Source organism: Bos indicus, chromosome 22 (genome assembly GCF_029378745.1).
Source record: "Bos indicus isolate NIAB-ARS_2022 breed Sahiwal x Tharparkar chromosome 22, NIAB-ARS_B.indTharparkar_mat_pri_1.0, whole genome shotgun sequence".
In the NCBI taxonomy this organism is placed as follows: domain Eukaryota; kingdom Metazoa; phylum Chordata; class Mammalia; order Artiodactyla; family Bovidae; genus Bos; species Bos indicus.
The window spans coordinates 34,731,395-34,747,966 of record NC_091781.1 but is presented as its reverse complement, the minus strand read 5'-3'; the positions used below and the strand labels follow the sequence as shown (position 1 = coordinate 34,747,966).

Below are 16,572 nucleotides of genomic sequence, written 5' to 3'. Positions count from 1 at the left end.
TTCATTCTCCAATAAACCCTGTTCCCTCAAATCAAACCTCAGTGGGGTTCAGGAACTGCATCTCTGGAGTATGGTTTTTCAGCAGTTTTAGGAACTTTGGCTGTGAAATGCAGAAAGTGGAGGACACACAGTATTTCAGAGGATTTCCCCCCAAGAAAGATACCATGTGTGATGCTCAAGGCTTGACATCCTGACTCTTCATCCCACACTCAGATGGCAATTGGATTTTAACAAGGAGTGGGGTTTGTGGTTTGGGAAATATGGCATTTTTTAACTGCCTTGGGTCATATTTAAAATATTTGCAGGCATTTAAAATAGCGTAATGTTATTTTTTCCCTTGTCTTCAAAACAAACCTAGTAAGCTTTTATAAGTCATAACAACAAGCATAAAATTGGGACATTGGGAAACCCATAGGCAGGGATTTGGAAAATCCATTCTCCCCCAAGAGGAGTTGGGAGGCTCATGAGCCCTGTGGGGCCCACCTGACCTTGAATGACCTTGGAATCCTGAAGGAAGGGAGGAAAGCTCAGGTAGCAGTAGAATCAGGACACCCCCGCCCTGCAACCAGTCTTCAGGGCAAAGATAAAAGTATGTACAGGGGCTTTGGGATTTTCCTTCTAGCCAATTTTACTCTGAAAATTTCTTTGAAAGAAAAAATAAAAATAATCCAGAGACTGATATTTATTTAAGTGACCAATTCCCAAAACCCAATGCCCTGGAATTCTGTCCTGAGAGCCTTGCTGTCTGGGGCCTTTTCCTGCCAAAGGGCCTCAGGTGGGGGCAAACACTAAATGAAGATGTGAACTGGCCTTGGATGTAAGGGTACCCAGCTTTCTGTTTATTAGAAAAATGAAAGGTAATCAGTCTCTGTGCAGAAGGAAACATGTAAGGAGATATATATACACACACACATATATGTATATATATTAACATGAAAGCTAGTATTTGTTGATCATCTAGTAGGCCATACCCCAAATAATCCACACAACAACTCCATGAAATGTGGGCTATTATCATCCCAATTTTGCTGAAGGAATAAACATGGAGGTTAAGTAAATTGCCCAAGGTCACACAGCTGGGAGGCAGTCGAGCTGGGACTTGCATTTAGGCAGCTGGATGCGGGAATGGAGTTTCTATTATCATTACTCACCCTGGACTTGTTTGTCAAGCCCACATTTAAATAAATCATATCAGAAATTCTGAAAATCTGATGGCAAAGGAAAGTGTTTGATGGCTTTCTGTTTGATATTTGGTATTAAAAAAAAAGAGTTAAGTCCAATTCTCAGATGTGGAAGATATAAGAAGATGAAAAAGATCAAGAATGAGTTAAACCAACTTTTCTCTATCTCAACCCTACTATTAGTTCAGTTCAGTTCAGTCGCTCAGTCGTGTCCGACTCTTTGCGACCCCATGAATTGCAGCACACCAGGCCTCCCTGTCCATCACCAACTCCCGGAGTTCACTCAGACTCACGTCCATCGAGTCAGTAATGCCATCCAGCCATCTCATCCTCTGTCATCCACTTCTCCTCCTGCCCTCAATCCCTCCAGCATCAGAGTCTTTTACAATGAGTCAACTCTTCACATGAGGTGGCCAAAGTACTGGAGTTTCAGCTTTAGCATCATTCCTTCCAAAGAAATCCCAGGGCTGATCTCCTTCAGAATGGACTGGTTGGATCTCCTTGCAGTCCAAGGGACTCTCAAGAGTCTTCTCCAACACCACAGTTCAAAAGCATCAATTCTTCGGCGCTCAGCCTTCTTCACAGTCCAACTCTCACATCCATACATGACTACTGGAAAAACCACAGCCTTGACTAGACGGACCTTTGTTGGCAAAGTAACGTCTCTGCTTTTGAATATGCTATCTAGGTTGGTCATGACTTTTCTTCCAAGGAGTAAGCGTCTTTTAATTTCATGGCTGCAGTCACCATCTGCAGTGATTTTGGAGCCCAAAAATATAAAGTCTGCCACTGTTTCCACTGTTTCCCCATCTATTTGCCATGAAGTGATGGGACCAGATGCCATGATCTTCGTTTTCTGAATGTTGAGCTTTAAGCCAACTTTTTCACTCTCCACTTTCACTTTCATCAAGAGGCTTTTTAGTTCCTCTTCACTTTCTACCTTAAGGGTGGTGTCATCTGCATATCTGAGGTTATTGGTATTTCTCCCGGCAATCTTGATTCCAGCGTGTGCTTCTTCCAGCCCAGCATTTCTATGATGTGCTCTGCATATAAGTTAAATAAGCAGGGTGACAGTATACAGCCTTGACGTACTCCTTTTCCTATTTGGAACTAGTCTGTTGTTCCATATCCAGTTCTAACTGTTGCTTCCTGACCTGCATATAGGTTTCTCAAGAGGCAGGTCAGGTGGTCTGGTATTCCCATCTCTTTCAGAATTTTCCACAGTTTATTGTGATGCACACAGTCAAAGGCTTTGGCATAGTCAATAAAGCAGAAATAGATGTTTTTCTGGAACTCTCTTGCTTTTTCCATGATCCAGCGGATGTTGGCAATTTGATCTCTGGTTCCTCTGCCTTTTCTAAAACCAGGTTGAACATCTGGAAGTTCACGGTTCGTGTATTGCTGAAGCCTGGCTTGGAGAATTTTGAGCATTACTTTACTAGCGTGTGCGATGAGTGCAATTGTGCGGTAGTTTGAGCATTCTTTGGCATTGCCTTTCTTTGGGATTGGAATGAAAACTGAAGAATGAGTTAAACCAAGTTTTCTCTATCTCAACCTTACTATATCCTCCCCCAAAGAGAAAAGAAGCAGAAAAAGAAGGAGGAAAAGTCTTTGATTTGTCACCTTTTCAAACTTTTAAATGCCTGGCCTTATGAATGTAAAAGAAACAATGCAAAGCAGTTTTTGAAGCTGAGCAGAAAGCAGCAGAACCCAGCAAGCTGTGTGCTTCGCAGGGCAGCCTGCTGGCGGCTGTGCTGGAGTGTGGGAGAATCTTTGTGAGAAGGACATGGGAACATGCTCAGCATCCCAGGATAAAAGACTTCTTAGAAGAAAGGAGCCTCTCAATGAATGGTGTGCAAAATGGGCTGGAAAACAGGGGAAACGGGCCCTCTCCATGAAAAGCTGAGAAAGTGTCTTTTTTGTTGATTCTCTCACTGCAAAGTGCTGCTCTCCCCCTCCTCTGTCACCCACTCGACCCCTTCCCGGGCTCATCTCCCTGGGCTCAGAGAAAAGGCCCCTTGTAATCCCATCTGCTGGCTGCTCATCCACACTCTTTTATCTCTGCCCAGGGCTGGCAGTTGGGCCTGGGTTTCAGCTGCCAGAAATTTTGGGTTTCACGTTGAATCTTCCCAAGATGAGCATCTGAGAAATGTCAGTTTACATCAAAATTGCCTTCCTAGCAAATAGCCAGAAAGCCTTCTTTTCCCTAGCAAGGTCGGGAAAGAATTCTCTCTTGGAGATCATGCCAATACAAACTCCAATCCACATTTGGGATGATTGATTGGATTTAAACGGACAGGGACTACTTCAGCTTTATGCTTGAAAAAGAAAAGAATTTTAAATTAAAGATGGAAAATTAGTAATGTATCCTTTTTAGTAGTGCTTGGTGTAACAAGGAATACTGTAGTGTAACAAATTCTTAAGAACAGGGTTTGTGGATATGGTTAGAGAGAACAAATAATCCTTTGGATAAAGTCATAAAAAGAAGAATCTTTTTGAGAAATTTCCCTGATATTTAGAAAGTTCTGAAAGAAAGGAAGCGAAGCATTCTTTGAGACAGCTGATGGGGCTCTTTACTGAGTGTTAGAAAGGCCACGAGAAACTGGGAGAAATTGATTTTTTAATGCTGCAGGAAACCTCTGCTCAGAATAATTTCAAGCACTGGCACCTCTGTCCTACCAACTAGACTCTGGCTTCTTGCAGAGGGAAATCCTGGGTCAAGATGGACAGGCTGTGTGACTCTGAAGGACTGGTGTCTGTGTGGAATGCTGCTGCTCTTCAGCGCCAGGTCTGAAAACAGAGCAAGGCATCTGAAGGCAATAAAGGACCCTGTTGGCTGCCTGCCGCCTTCCATGGTTGTCCTCTGCTAGGTGGATTTTTATCTAGGGTGGATATGGGAGGCTGAGAGGCTAGGAAGAGGAGAGGGGTTAGGAGATGGGAGTTGGGAGGATTGGGAAGGTGGGGGTGGGTGGGAAGCAAACAATAAAACCCCTGGCGTGGCTGAGTGTGGCCATCCTAGGCGCCACCTTAAGGTGATGGGCTTGAAGTTTCACACAAAGATACTGTTAGGTTTTGAAGCCCCTGGCAGTTCTCTTTCCACCCCTATTTTTTTTTTTTCTCCTTTATATAGAATAAGCAAGCATCTTGCTGCTGCTGGTCTTTAGTTGCTGCTGCTGCTGCTGTTTAGTAGCCATATCTGACTCTTTGTGACCCCATGGACTGCAGCTTCCCAGGCTCCTCTGTGCATGTAATTCTCCAGGCAAGAATACTGGAGTGGGTTGCCATTTCCTTCTCCAGGGGATCTTTCCTGACCCAGGGATTGAACCCATGTCTCTTGCATTGGCAGGCAGATTCTTTATCACTGAGCTGCTAGGGAAGCCCAGTAGCCTTAACAGCTTTTTTTTTGTTTGTTGGTTTTTTTCTGTCTTTCAGCAATATCTCTAGTCCCCGAAGCTAGCAAGGCTGTTCTAGAGTATAATAAAAATGAGACCTAACACTCTAGCTAAAAACCCTGCAGAGGACTGCCTGTCATCCTCAGGGTATGATGCAATCCAAATCGTGGCTCAGATGCAAGAAGACTGTTATCATCCCGAGAAGGACATTTCTAAAGGTAAAATGAGTGCAGCACAAATTATGCCAGGGCAACGGATATACACAGAGGCTGTGCCCAGCAAATCAAGGCGTGGACTCATACCTGTGGTATCTGGCTCCTGCCTGCCCCCTCAGCCTCTTCTTATTTTCTTCAACCCTCTGCTCTCTGCTCCACCTAGGGTGGATTCCTTTTGCTCCACATGCCTTTTCCTCTTGCGGCCCTTGATCAGTCCTTCCTGTTGCACTTTCCCTCAGAGTCCTGCTCTGCCCAGGGAAGCTCCCCATGGCTACATGACGACGCTGGACCCATGCTGGACCGCTTGTTTTCTGTCCCAAGGGCCAGAGGTGACAGTCAAAATACATAAGTGCTGTGGGGTAATGAACGAATCAAGGAACAAATAAATGCAAGAATTAACAGTAATCTCCCTCTGTCTTAGCTAGCTAGGGACGCTATAACAAATTAGCATAGTGGGTAGCTTACATAATAGAAACTGGCTTTCTCACAGTTCTGGAGGCTAGAAATCCAAGATCAGGATGTCAGCACGGTTGGGTTTTGGAGAGAGCCCTTTTCTTGACAGCTGCTTTCTCTGTGTCCGTACCTGGTAGAGAAAGCAAGGGCAAGCTCTCTGGTCTCTTCTTATAATGGCACTAATCTCATCATGGGGGCTCCACCCTCATGATCTCATACAACCTAATTCCCTTCCAAAGGACACACCTCCAAATACCTGTAAGGCTTCAACATGTGAATTTTGAGGGGGACATAGTTCATTCAATGGCACCCTGTATTTCTCTACATTAATTAAACTATATGTTGAACAAATCTGCTTACTGAGTGATATGTTACAGTGTAAACTGTTCCAATAATTTCCAAGTTACTTCTTAAAAACTATTTTAAAATAATTATGGATTCACAGGAAGTTGCAAAAACAATACAGAGAGGCCCTGTGTCCTCTTCACAGAGTTTCCTCTCATGGAAACATTTTACAAACTCTAGTATGAAATCAAAGCTGGGGCATTGGTGTTGGTGCAATCCATAGAACTTTTTTCAGACTCTTATCAGTCATACAAATACTTTATGTTTGTGTGTCTAGTGTGTGTGTGTCTGTGTGTGTCTGTGTTGTTGTTTAGTTGCTAAGTCTTGTCTGACTCTGCAACACCATGGACTGTAGCTCTACAGCATGGACAGGCTCCTCTGTCCATGGATTTTCCTGGCCAGAATGTTGGAGTGGGCTGTCACTTCCCTCTCCGGGAGATCCTCCCAACCCAGGGATCAAACCCATGTCTCCTTCATTGGCAGGTGGATTCTTTACCACCAAACGACTTGGAAAGCTGTTACATGTCTGTAGCTTTATGCAATTATTTCACATGTGTAGATTCATGTGACTATCACTGCAATTAAGACTCAGGACTGTTCCAGCACCACAAAGATCTCATGAGCTCTCCTTTTACAGTAAGACTCAGTGCATTTCCTCACCATCCCCACCTGTTTCCAACTCTTGCAAGCACAAATTTGTTTTCCGTCTCTGTAATTTTGTCATTTCAAGAATGCAGTATCAATGTAATCAAATAGTATGTAATCTATTTTAAAATCACACAGTATGTTATCTGAAGGTTAAACATAGATGGTGTGGTCTTATCTTTCAAGTGGAATGCTACTAGCTAAATGTGTGTCTTCTGGGTTATGATTTGACCAAGGAATCTGCACTGATGTTTCCAATGACCTCCTCATTACATCAGTAGCGGTGAGGTACCTGGCCTGTTTTGTCCTGGTGAGGGATGCTACCTGCACATTCAGGTGGAGCACATATGTGGATGCCAGAGCTTCCCATGTACTCAGGAGAACCTGTGACAACAGTGGCACCTTCCAAGTCCCTTGTCTTGCTACCTGCGCCCCATGCCCAGAGACACAGGCCATCCCAGAGTAGCAGGTGGGCACTGCCAAAGCACTCCAGGTCCTGTTCAGGCTCTGAACATATCTGGACTACAGTTAACAAACAAACAAACAAACAAAACTTACACTCACCAGTCAGTACAGAAATCATTTCATCATTCTGATAATTTTCAATTGTACTGGTGTACATTTACTAACCACCACCTTTGTAATGTCCCGTTCCATGTCTGTCCTCTAACCTCCTCGAAATCAGACACCTCCTGGTACTTGTCATGTCACCAGCACCTATCTCCATTGTCAGCACACAGTAGGCACACAAAGCATTTTTGCTGAATGAGAAAGTGGGAATGTGTTTTGTAAATAGCGTGTTAAATCTAAACTGATTTCTCTTAAGAAGAGACTATTTATTCCTTGCCTGAAAGATGCTTTCCCCTCAAATTCCAATGGAATTTTTTTTTTAATCAAGAAAGATGGGAATGCACCAGCAGCTGCTAGTCTAAATGGCCTAGTTATGGTGTTCTCAATGCCTCCTGCCCTCCTGACTATTTTGAAATAAGCACAGGAAATTACGTAAATTGGCAATAAGAGTCCAACAGTTGGGATCAGGGAGGTATGCATATTTGCTTTTCCAATTTTCTGCTCCCCTACCAAGCAAACACATGGAGCTTTGACCCTCCATATGTTTTTAATGCGTGTCGGAGATAAACGTTCCAGTAAGTTGGAAGCAACAGGTTGAGTGCTCCCCCCTGCCCCTTGACTCCATCTGAAGCTGCTTCAAGCAGGCTGTGGACCTGAGGGAGAACAGAACAACCTCCTACAGCACTAGGCCTCAGAAAGTTCTGGACTCCTACCCTGCTGACTGGCTTGTGCACAAAAATTCCCCTGACTTGCAGGGTTGGATTAGGGAACCCTTGCCCCCAGCACCCTGTGTTGGCCTCTCATGGCACTGGCTATGCTGTACTGGAATCACCGTTTTGAGCTCTGTCACCCACATCCGGTTATAAACCCAGGGGAGATAGGACCATGTCTGTCACCTTCTCCACCTTGTCCCCAGCATCTGGCTTAATCTCTGACCCAGGGTAGGGCTCAGAACATATTTGTCAGATGAATGAATGGATGATGAGAAGGCAAACAGGAGCATTAATCAGAGCTTTACAATTGCCAAAAGTCCCCTGGACTTCTGGCACTCATACCATCTGGTTCTTATTGCAAGAATAAGCAGAGACCATTGGCACTGGCCCTATAATTCAGGGGTTCTCAGCTTCGTCTGTGTATTACAGTCACCTGAAGGATTTGTACAAGAACAGACTGATGGTCCTATCCCCAGAGCTTCTTGTTTCCTGTGTCAGGACCTTGACATCAGCATTTCTAACACACCTCCAGAGGATGCTGCTGCAGTTGCTCCAAGGCTACAGTGTGAGAACCACTTTGGGAATAAATAGGGGAACTGGGTTGTAACTGCATTTCTTTTAACAATTAGATTTGCACTGCAGGTTTTAAGAAATGGCAGCCTTACTACCTACAGTGGAAAATCAGCCTTATCAGTTACAGTGTGATCTAAAGAACTTAGGAACGTACATCTTTGACCATGTGATAGACAGACAGATGGGCCTTTCATCAGTGTGCTGCCGCTGCTAAGTTGTTTCAGTCGTGTCCGGCTGTGTGCGACCCCATAGACGGCAGCCCACCAGGCTCCCCCGTCCCTGGGATTCTCCAGGCAAGAACGCTGGAGTGGGTTGCCATTTCCTTCTCCAATACATGAAAGTGAAAAGGGAAAGTGAAGTTGCTCAGTCGTGTCTGACTCTTAGCGACCCCATGGACTGCAGCCTACCAGGCTCCTCTGTCCATGGGATTTTCCAGGCAAGAGTACTGGAGTGGGGTGCCATCGCCTTCTCCATTCATCAGTGTAGATTCCATGTTTAAAAGGCATGTGTAGGAAAGAGCATGGATTTTGGAGCCAGTAGGATCTGACTGAATTTCACTTCACTGCCAACTGGCAAGGAGACCCTGGACGAGTTAATGCTATCTAAGGCTCTCAGAATAGCCATCAGGAAGGTGCAGATAGTAAAAGATTCTTTTCAAAATTGCTAGAAAAAAGAGTAAAAAAAAAAGAAGAAGAAGAAAAGTATTCCTACTTACTAAAAGATCAATTGGATTATGGGAAAAAAATTTGTCAATTTGTATAAAAAGGGATATAGTGCTTTTTGAAGCTATTTGGCTCCTGAGTTTTAGGTAGTGAAGGTTTTATTGGAAATTTTTATTTGGTTATTGAACTTAGATAGTAAGAGTTTGGACAGAGAAAGATATTTATACATGTAAGGAGACATTCTACAGAGCAGATGCTCAAAAAAAAAAAGAAAAAAAAGATACAGAGGTATAACTCAAGATATTATAGATTTGGCTCCAGATTACCACATTAAAATAAGTATAGATAACGCAAGACATGTGGATTTTTTTTGCTTTTATAGTACGTATAAAAGTTGTATTTACAGGCTACTGTAGTCCATTAAGTGTGGAATAGCATTATGTCTAAAAGAACTAATTATAAACCTTAATTTAAAAATAATTTTCTTGCTAAAAAATGCTAACCATCCTCTGAGCCTTCATTGAGTCCTACTAAAAACATGAAAAAGTCACTCATCACAGAAGATCACTATAACAAATACACAATAATAAAAAAGTTTGAAATATTATGATAGTCACCAAAATGTGAAACCAAGACCCAAAGGGAACAAGTGCTATTGGAAAGATAGAGCCAATGGACTTGCTTGATGCAGAATTGCCACAAACCTTCAATTTGTAAGAAACCCTATCACTGTGAATTGCAATAGAGTGATATATGCCTGTAGTAGAAAAATGAATGCAAGAGAATAATGTGTGGGTAAGAAAGTGGATGCAGAGTGAAGTAAGCCAGAAAGAAAAACACTAATACAGTATAGTAACGCATGTATATGGAATTTAGAAAGATGGTAACGATAACCCTGTATGCGAGACAGCAAAAAAGACGCAGATGTATAGAACAGTCTTTTGGACTCTGTGGGAGAGGGAGGGGGTGGGATAATTTGGGAGAATGGCATTGAAACATGTATAATATCATGTAAGAAACAAATTGCCAGTCCAGGTTCGATGCAGGATACAGGATGCTTGGGGCTGGTGCACTGGGATGACCCAGAGGGATGGTATGGGGAGGGAGGTGGGAGGGGGTTCAGGATAGGGAACACGTGTACACCTGTGGCGGATTCATGTTGATGTATGGCAAAACCAATATAATATTGTAAAGTAATTAGCCTCCAATTAAAATAGATAAATTAAAATAAATTAATTAATTAAAAAAAAAGAAAGTGGATAAATCATATGGGGAAGATCTCCATTATCTGAGTATTCATTATTTGAGAACTTGCAGGGAACAAATTGTGAAGGGACGCTGAGATCATGGCAACATGAAAAATATCCACTAATGACACAACTATTTCAAAATCTGTGCCGACTTAAAATCTTCCTTGCTTAGCATCCATTTTGCTCATTAGGCCATAGTGTTAGTTGGTTCCCCTCTCTCACCGTCCTTTGGGTGCCCACCGGTGAACAGCAAATCTTACAAATAACATAAGACTTCACAAACTAGATGAAAAGATGTTAGAGATCTGTTCAAGGCACAAAGAAAGAGGGATCTAGCAGAGTTAGACAAATGTACACCTGAATAAGAGGAAATCCAGAAGGATGGTGTTTTAATGTTTTCAAAAGGTAATCATTTAGCTATCAAAGGGCTGTGTGAAATACTGAAGAAATGAAGGAGCCCTCCAGTACTTTTGCACAATAATGGGCTCTTTTTGATAAAACTGCTGAGTTCAAACAAGAAGTGATGATACTATACTTTGTTACCACAAATTTTGTCAGAAATACTATGTTAAAAACACACACACACACACACAACCCACATGATTCTTGCTTTTTGTAAGAATCAGTATATACTACAATTATGACCCAAGTTAAGGGTCTGCAGACTGTAGCTCGATAACCAAATCTGACCCATTACCTGAGTTTGTAAATAAATACTAGAGCACAGCAATGCTCATTCATTTGCTGATTGTCCATGGTTGCTTATATACTTCAGCTGAAGCCCTGAGTAGCTACAAAGAGATCCCATTGTTCACAAAGCCAAAAATACTTACTATCTGGCCCTTTACAGACAAACTTTCCTGACTAGTGATCTAAGTGTTTTTTTTTTTAAATAAACTTTTCCTTATTTTATTTTTATAAAATATTTTTCTAATAAAAAAATTTCCCTCCACTCTTTCCAACAGCATTTTGATTTCTAAGTTGATTTATTCTAGGTGGTGCTTACCCCCACTTCTCCTCCCTGAATTATCCCTAGCTGATGAGGCCACTCTATAATTCAGACAAAATGTGGTTATTCATAGAAATAAATCATTGCTAGTTCCTAATTTAAGAATGCTCAGAACCAGACTGATAGTGTTTGAATCGCAGTACTATTCTTCCTACCGTGACCCTCTGGGTCTCAGTTTCCTCTTCTGTCAAATGAGTTTAATAGCATTAACTTTGCACAGTTAGGGACTAAAACAAGACAATGAAGGTCAGGCTCTTATCCCATCACTGGAGCACAGTGTACACACACAGTGGTAGCTTTTGTGATTTCTATGTGTCTAATTTCTCTTTGGTTTGGAATGGCAGTTTACACAGCCTAGATTCTGAGCTCTGAGTTCCTCCAGGCATTCTCTAAGTTGCTTGTTCTAAGGCCCTCCTCTAGCACTCTGGTTTATAAAGTCCTACAAAGAGTGGAAGCAAGTTCTTTACCAAACCAACCAGTCTGCTCTGCTAGAAAGAGCAAGGCATGAGTGAAGAATTTATCATCACTTTTAAAGGTGTTTCCTTTAGTCAGCTGATGTCATAAATATCGGCAGCAGCAGCCGGGGGGAAACTTTTCACAACAGTCCAACTCCAGCAGAGGGAGAGAGCCCAATACAGCCTCTGCATATAAACACTCCCAGATGCTCTGACTTCAAGAGGGGCGGCATTTGTCATCAGGAGAAGTGGACAAACGTGACAGCTGTACAGCAGTTATGGTAATGAGGGTGGTAATCAGCAGGCCAGGGGAGAGCAAGATGATTTCCTGACCAGATCATGGGGGAGGAACAACACTGGCTTTATTCCTCCAGACCTCATCCTAGTGTACTCGAAGGAACAATCCTCGTTATGTTCCCCTGGTGGGCAGCTTCTAAGTCAGCATCGCATAATCCCACCTCTTTATATTCCTGCCTCTGTGTAACTCCCTGCCCCTGAGTATGTACCGCTAGTGACTTGCTTCTACCCAACGGAAAAAAACGATGGGATAGCACTTCTGCGATTAGGCTACAAATGTGTCTAGCATTCGTCTGTCAGCAGACTCTCTCTACTGCCCTCTCAGCTTGTCCATTTTCATGAAATAAGCTGCCATACAGAGAAACCCACCTGTCAAGGAACTAAGGGCCAACAACACTGCAGGAACTGGAGTTCAACTTTGTCAATCCTGCTGACAATCACGAACAGTAGATTCTTCACCAGTTGAACTTTCAAATGAAAGCCCCCTCTGGCCTGACATTTTGATTCTAGCTGTGAGAGACCCTGAAGCAAGGACCCAATTAATGTATGCCCAGATTCCTGACCCACATGAGGTATAGGATAATAAACATGGGTTATTTGAAGCTACTTCATTTTAGGGTAGTTTGTTATGCAGCAGTAGATTGCTAACACAGATTTCTTTCTTAAAGTTAAAAAGTACACAAATGTACATTTCTGCTGAGAGTTGGTGATGAGTTAGATTGTCACTTAGTTGGTTTTCTCTTAGTTTGAATTCTTCAAAAACTGTGTAGATAGGTTAATCTGCCTGAAGAATACTTCAGATATTACCCTTCCTCTTTTTAAACACCTTGATTGACTTTTATTGATTGAAGGAAAGAAGGACTACTTTTGCAAGTGTCATTCAAAGCTACCCTGGATATCTACTTTCTGCCAGCTGCTAGAACAATCTTCCTAAAACACCGATTACTATTAAAAGAAAACTCAAACAACTCAATCAAAATATGGATAGAAGATCTACGTTGGCATTTCTCCAAAGAAGACATACAGATGGTCAACAATCACATGAAAAGATGCTCAACATCATTAATTATTAGAGAAATGCAAATCAAAACTACAATGAGGTACTACCTCACACTGGTCTGAATGGCCATCATCAAAAGTCTACAAACAATAAATGCCGGAGACAGTGTGGAGAAAAGGGAATCCTCTTGCACTGTTGGTGGGAATGTAAATGATACAGCCACTAGGGAGAACAGCATGAAGGTTCCTTAAAAACTAAAAATAGAACTACCATATGACCAAGCAATCCTACTCCTGGGCATGTACAAAGAGAAAATCATAATTAAAAAAGATACATGCACCCCAATGTTCATTACAGCACTATTTACATTAGCTAGGACATTAAAGCAACCAAAATGGCCATCAATAAAGGAATGAATAAGAAAGATGTAGTACATATATACAGTGGAATATTACTCAGCCATTAAAAGGAACAAAACTGGGTCATCTGTAGAGATGTGGATGGACCTAGAGACTGTCATACAGAGTGAAGTAGGTTAAAGAAAAAGAAATAGTGTATATTAATGCATATATGTGAAAGCTAGAAAAATGGTATAGATGATCTTATTTGCAAAACAGAAATAGAGACACAGATGTAGGTATGGACACCGAGGGAGGAACAGGGGGAATAGGATGAATTGGGAGACTGAGATTGACGCATATGAGGATTGACAGGATGGATTATCCCATGTAGCCAACTTATGCACTGTGCCATCTCCTTTCCCTTCTTTTCCTCCATCCATCTTTAAGACACATGCTTTCTTTTAACTTCCATTGTCTTTCTCCTCTGTAGAAAATTTATACTTAAAAGATTCAGCTAGATTATCAGTGTAATCAAGAGGAAAAACAAAGAACCTCAAACATACTCATTTCTTTAGATCTGCATAGATGAACTTTAGAAGGATCCAGAAGCAATCAGTGACACTGGTTGTGCTGGGGGGCAGGTGGTGGGGTGGGTATTCAGTAGGCTTAAGGGATAGAGGTTGGGAGAGAAAATTTTCACTGTATATCCCCTGGTATCTTTGTAATTTTCTAGCATGTGAGCACATTGACTTAATCAAGCACCAAAGAAAACAGCTACAATGAAGGAAAGAAAGTTAATTTCTTGACTCATCCTTATTAAGAAGCCTTATTTCCCCACACTGAGTTAATCATGGGATGACTTGCTTCCTTATCTGTCAACCCCTCTAGTATCTGAGATTGTAGGTTCATTCCTTATTCACTCCTTATCCCTGTCCCCCACTGTCCAGTGCAGCGTCTGCTACTTCACAGGTCCTTGAAATATCTGAGGAATAAAAGAGCTGCACTTCCTCACCACTCCCTGGGCAGATGCTAATTACCTCCCTGTGAGCTCTGGACTTTACTGCGTCTGGACTGTACCCTACTGATTCCTTTGCCTATATTTTCTTTCCCCCCATCATTTCATTTTTGATCTATCCTTATCTTTCAAGACCCACCTCTGATTTCACCATAGGAAGTCATCTTCTCCTTCCCTGACGTCCAGTAGCATGACTGAGGAGTTCTACAACTTTTCCGTTTATGTCCAGGGTTGGCAAACTACACCTCCTGAGCCAAATCTGTCTAAGCCTGGTTCTGTGAGTGAAGACCCCATTCTTCTACGTATTGCCTCTGAGTGTCTTCCTTAACAAAGGCAGAGTTGAGACTCTAAAGCCCTGCAGGGCCAGAACGTAAAAAATCTTTGGCCCTTTATAGGAAGAGCTTGTTAATCTCTGATTTATACCTTAATTGTACCTATTGACTATTCTGCTCATTAAAACTCAAATTTGTACTCAAACTCTGTGTTGGATCCAGCCAAACTCATCACCCTGGCAAAAGGCTGCCCTCTCCTCCCTGGAGCCTGCCAAGGACCATCCCATTGCAGACTTTCCCTATCTCTAGGGCTTCCCTACCTATAAGCTCCTTTCCTGTCTCAGGTTGGGATGTGCTTTCCCTACCTCCCTGGAACTCAGCTCACCCCAGATCACTTTCCTATCACTTTCCAAGTCACACCCAGGTCCTCTGCTCAGAGAGGCCTTCCAGGACCACCTCACTGGGGAGGACCAATGCCGATCTTACTGCAACACTGGGCATTTTTACAAGGCAATTCTGCAAACTGAACTTATTTTTATTTATTGGTTGAATTTTTTCTGTCTCCTACCAGACCATGAGGTCCTTGAGGGTAGGCTCATATCTATCTAGTTCACTACAGTATTTGCAGTGTCTAGCAATAGCAGCTACCACACACTGGTAAGGACTGTAGGAAATACTGTTTACTGACTGACTAAACAGATGAATAAATGAATACATTTTAATCTCCATAAAAGTGACTACCTGAGAGTCTAATAGGCACTCAAAATTATTTGTAGAACGAATGAATAATGTAAGAGAGGATATTTAGTCATGATAATATCGATAGATGAAAGTAACTCATTGCATGGTTTGCTCAACCTTTTAATATCAACTCATGGAAAAGAATCCCCACTCCAGTACTCCTGCCTGGAAAATCCCATGGACAGAGGAGCCTGGTGGGCTGCAATCCATGGGGTCGCTGAGGGTCGGACACGACTGAGCGACTTCACTTTCACTTGTCACTTTCATGCATTGGAGAAGGAAATGGCAACCCACTCCAGTGTTCTTGCCTGGAGAATCCCAGGGACGGGGGAGCCTGGTGGGCTGCTGTCTATGGGGTCACACAGAGTCTGAGACGACTGAAGTGACTTAGCAGCATGGAAAAGAATAGCTTTCTTCAGCTCCATTTAAATTATTCAGGATAAAGGAAAGAAAGTACCCTCTCAAGGGACACACTAGAATATCCTTTGATCATGTGTGTGTATGTGTGTGTGTGCGTACACGCCTGCGTGTGTGAGTGAAAGAGAGAGATACACATCAGCCTGTAGGTCTCTCAGTCAAGCTGCTGTCTATAGGCTGGGGGAACAGGAGAAAAGAAAGGACACCACAAACATGCTGCCAGTGGACTGCAAAATCTGTTTTTCCTCAAAACCAGCAGTTCAGAAGTTGGAATACTCATTCAATGTAGTTTTTAAAGCAACGCTGTTTTGGACCATAAAACTGATGCATGCACTGCAAAAGAATTTAAAAGCTAAACAAAATGTAAACAGGAAAATAAAAATTACCCTTAATCTCACCATCATGGTTGCCTATTTTTCTCTTGTGTATTTGTGTTTTAAATTCCTTTTCCCCCCTCTCTCCTTTCTCTTTCTGTCTCTCACACAGACACACACACACACACGGGATCTATTTAGCATTCTATGTGTTCTGTACACCAACTATGCCTCAATAAAAAACAAAACAAATGTGTTTTGACAAAATTTTAAAGAACTGTATATTATTACAGTTAATTTACCCTAATCCCTTGCATTAGTTGTTTTTATTTACTTCTATCAATCTACAACTAATACATAATTCTACAATGAACAAATTTGCTAACTATGCATTTTCCTTAAGGAGCTTTATAAAAGCAGCATTATTGGCTAAAGGAGTATACTGTGGATCGGCACAGCCATATTAATTGTGTGGGAATGATAAAAGTCCACAGTCTTAACCCCATTCATATCTATTTTACCACACCCTCACCAAAGAATTTCACCAAAATTATTACATTGTTAAATACATAATACTTTTATATTTCATTAGAAAACATCAATTAAAATGCTTACCAATTAAATTTCTTTTTCTATACATTTATTTTCCCTGTTTACATGTCTTTTGAAGCTTAAATATTCAATTATACTTAAAGAATTATTGATATCATCT

At 42.0% G+C, this 16,572-nt stretch overlaps 1 long non-coding RNA gene across 1 annotated transcript in view; it reads right to left on the bottom strand.

Moving 5' to 3' along the window:
- Positions 1–1,416: 1,416 nt before the first annotated feature.
- Positions 1,417–16,572, bottom strand: part of LOC139178603 (uncharacterized) — a 28,616-nt gene continuing 13,460 nt past the window's right edge. The window contains exon 3 of the long non-coding RNA XR_011562989.1: positions 1,417–5,371. This is a non-coding gene — a long non-coding RNA (uncharacterized lncRNA). The remainder of the gene's footprint in view (positions 5,372–16,572) is intronic.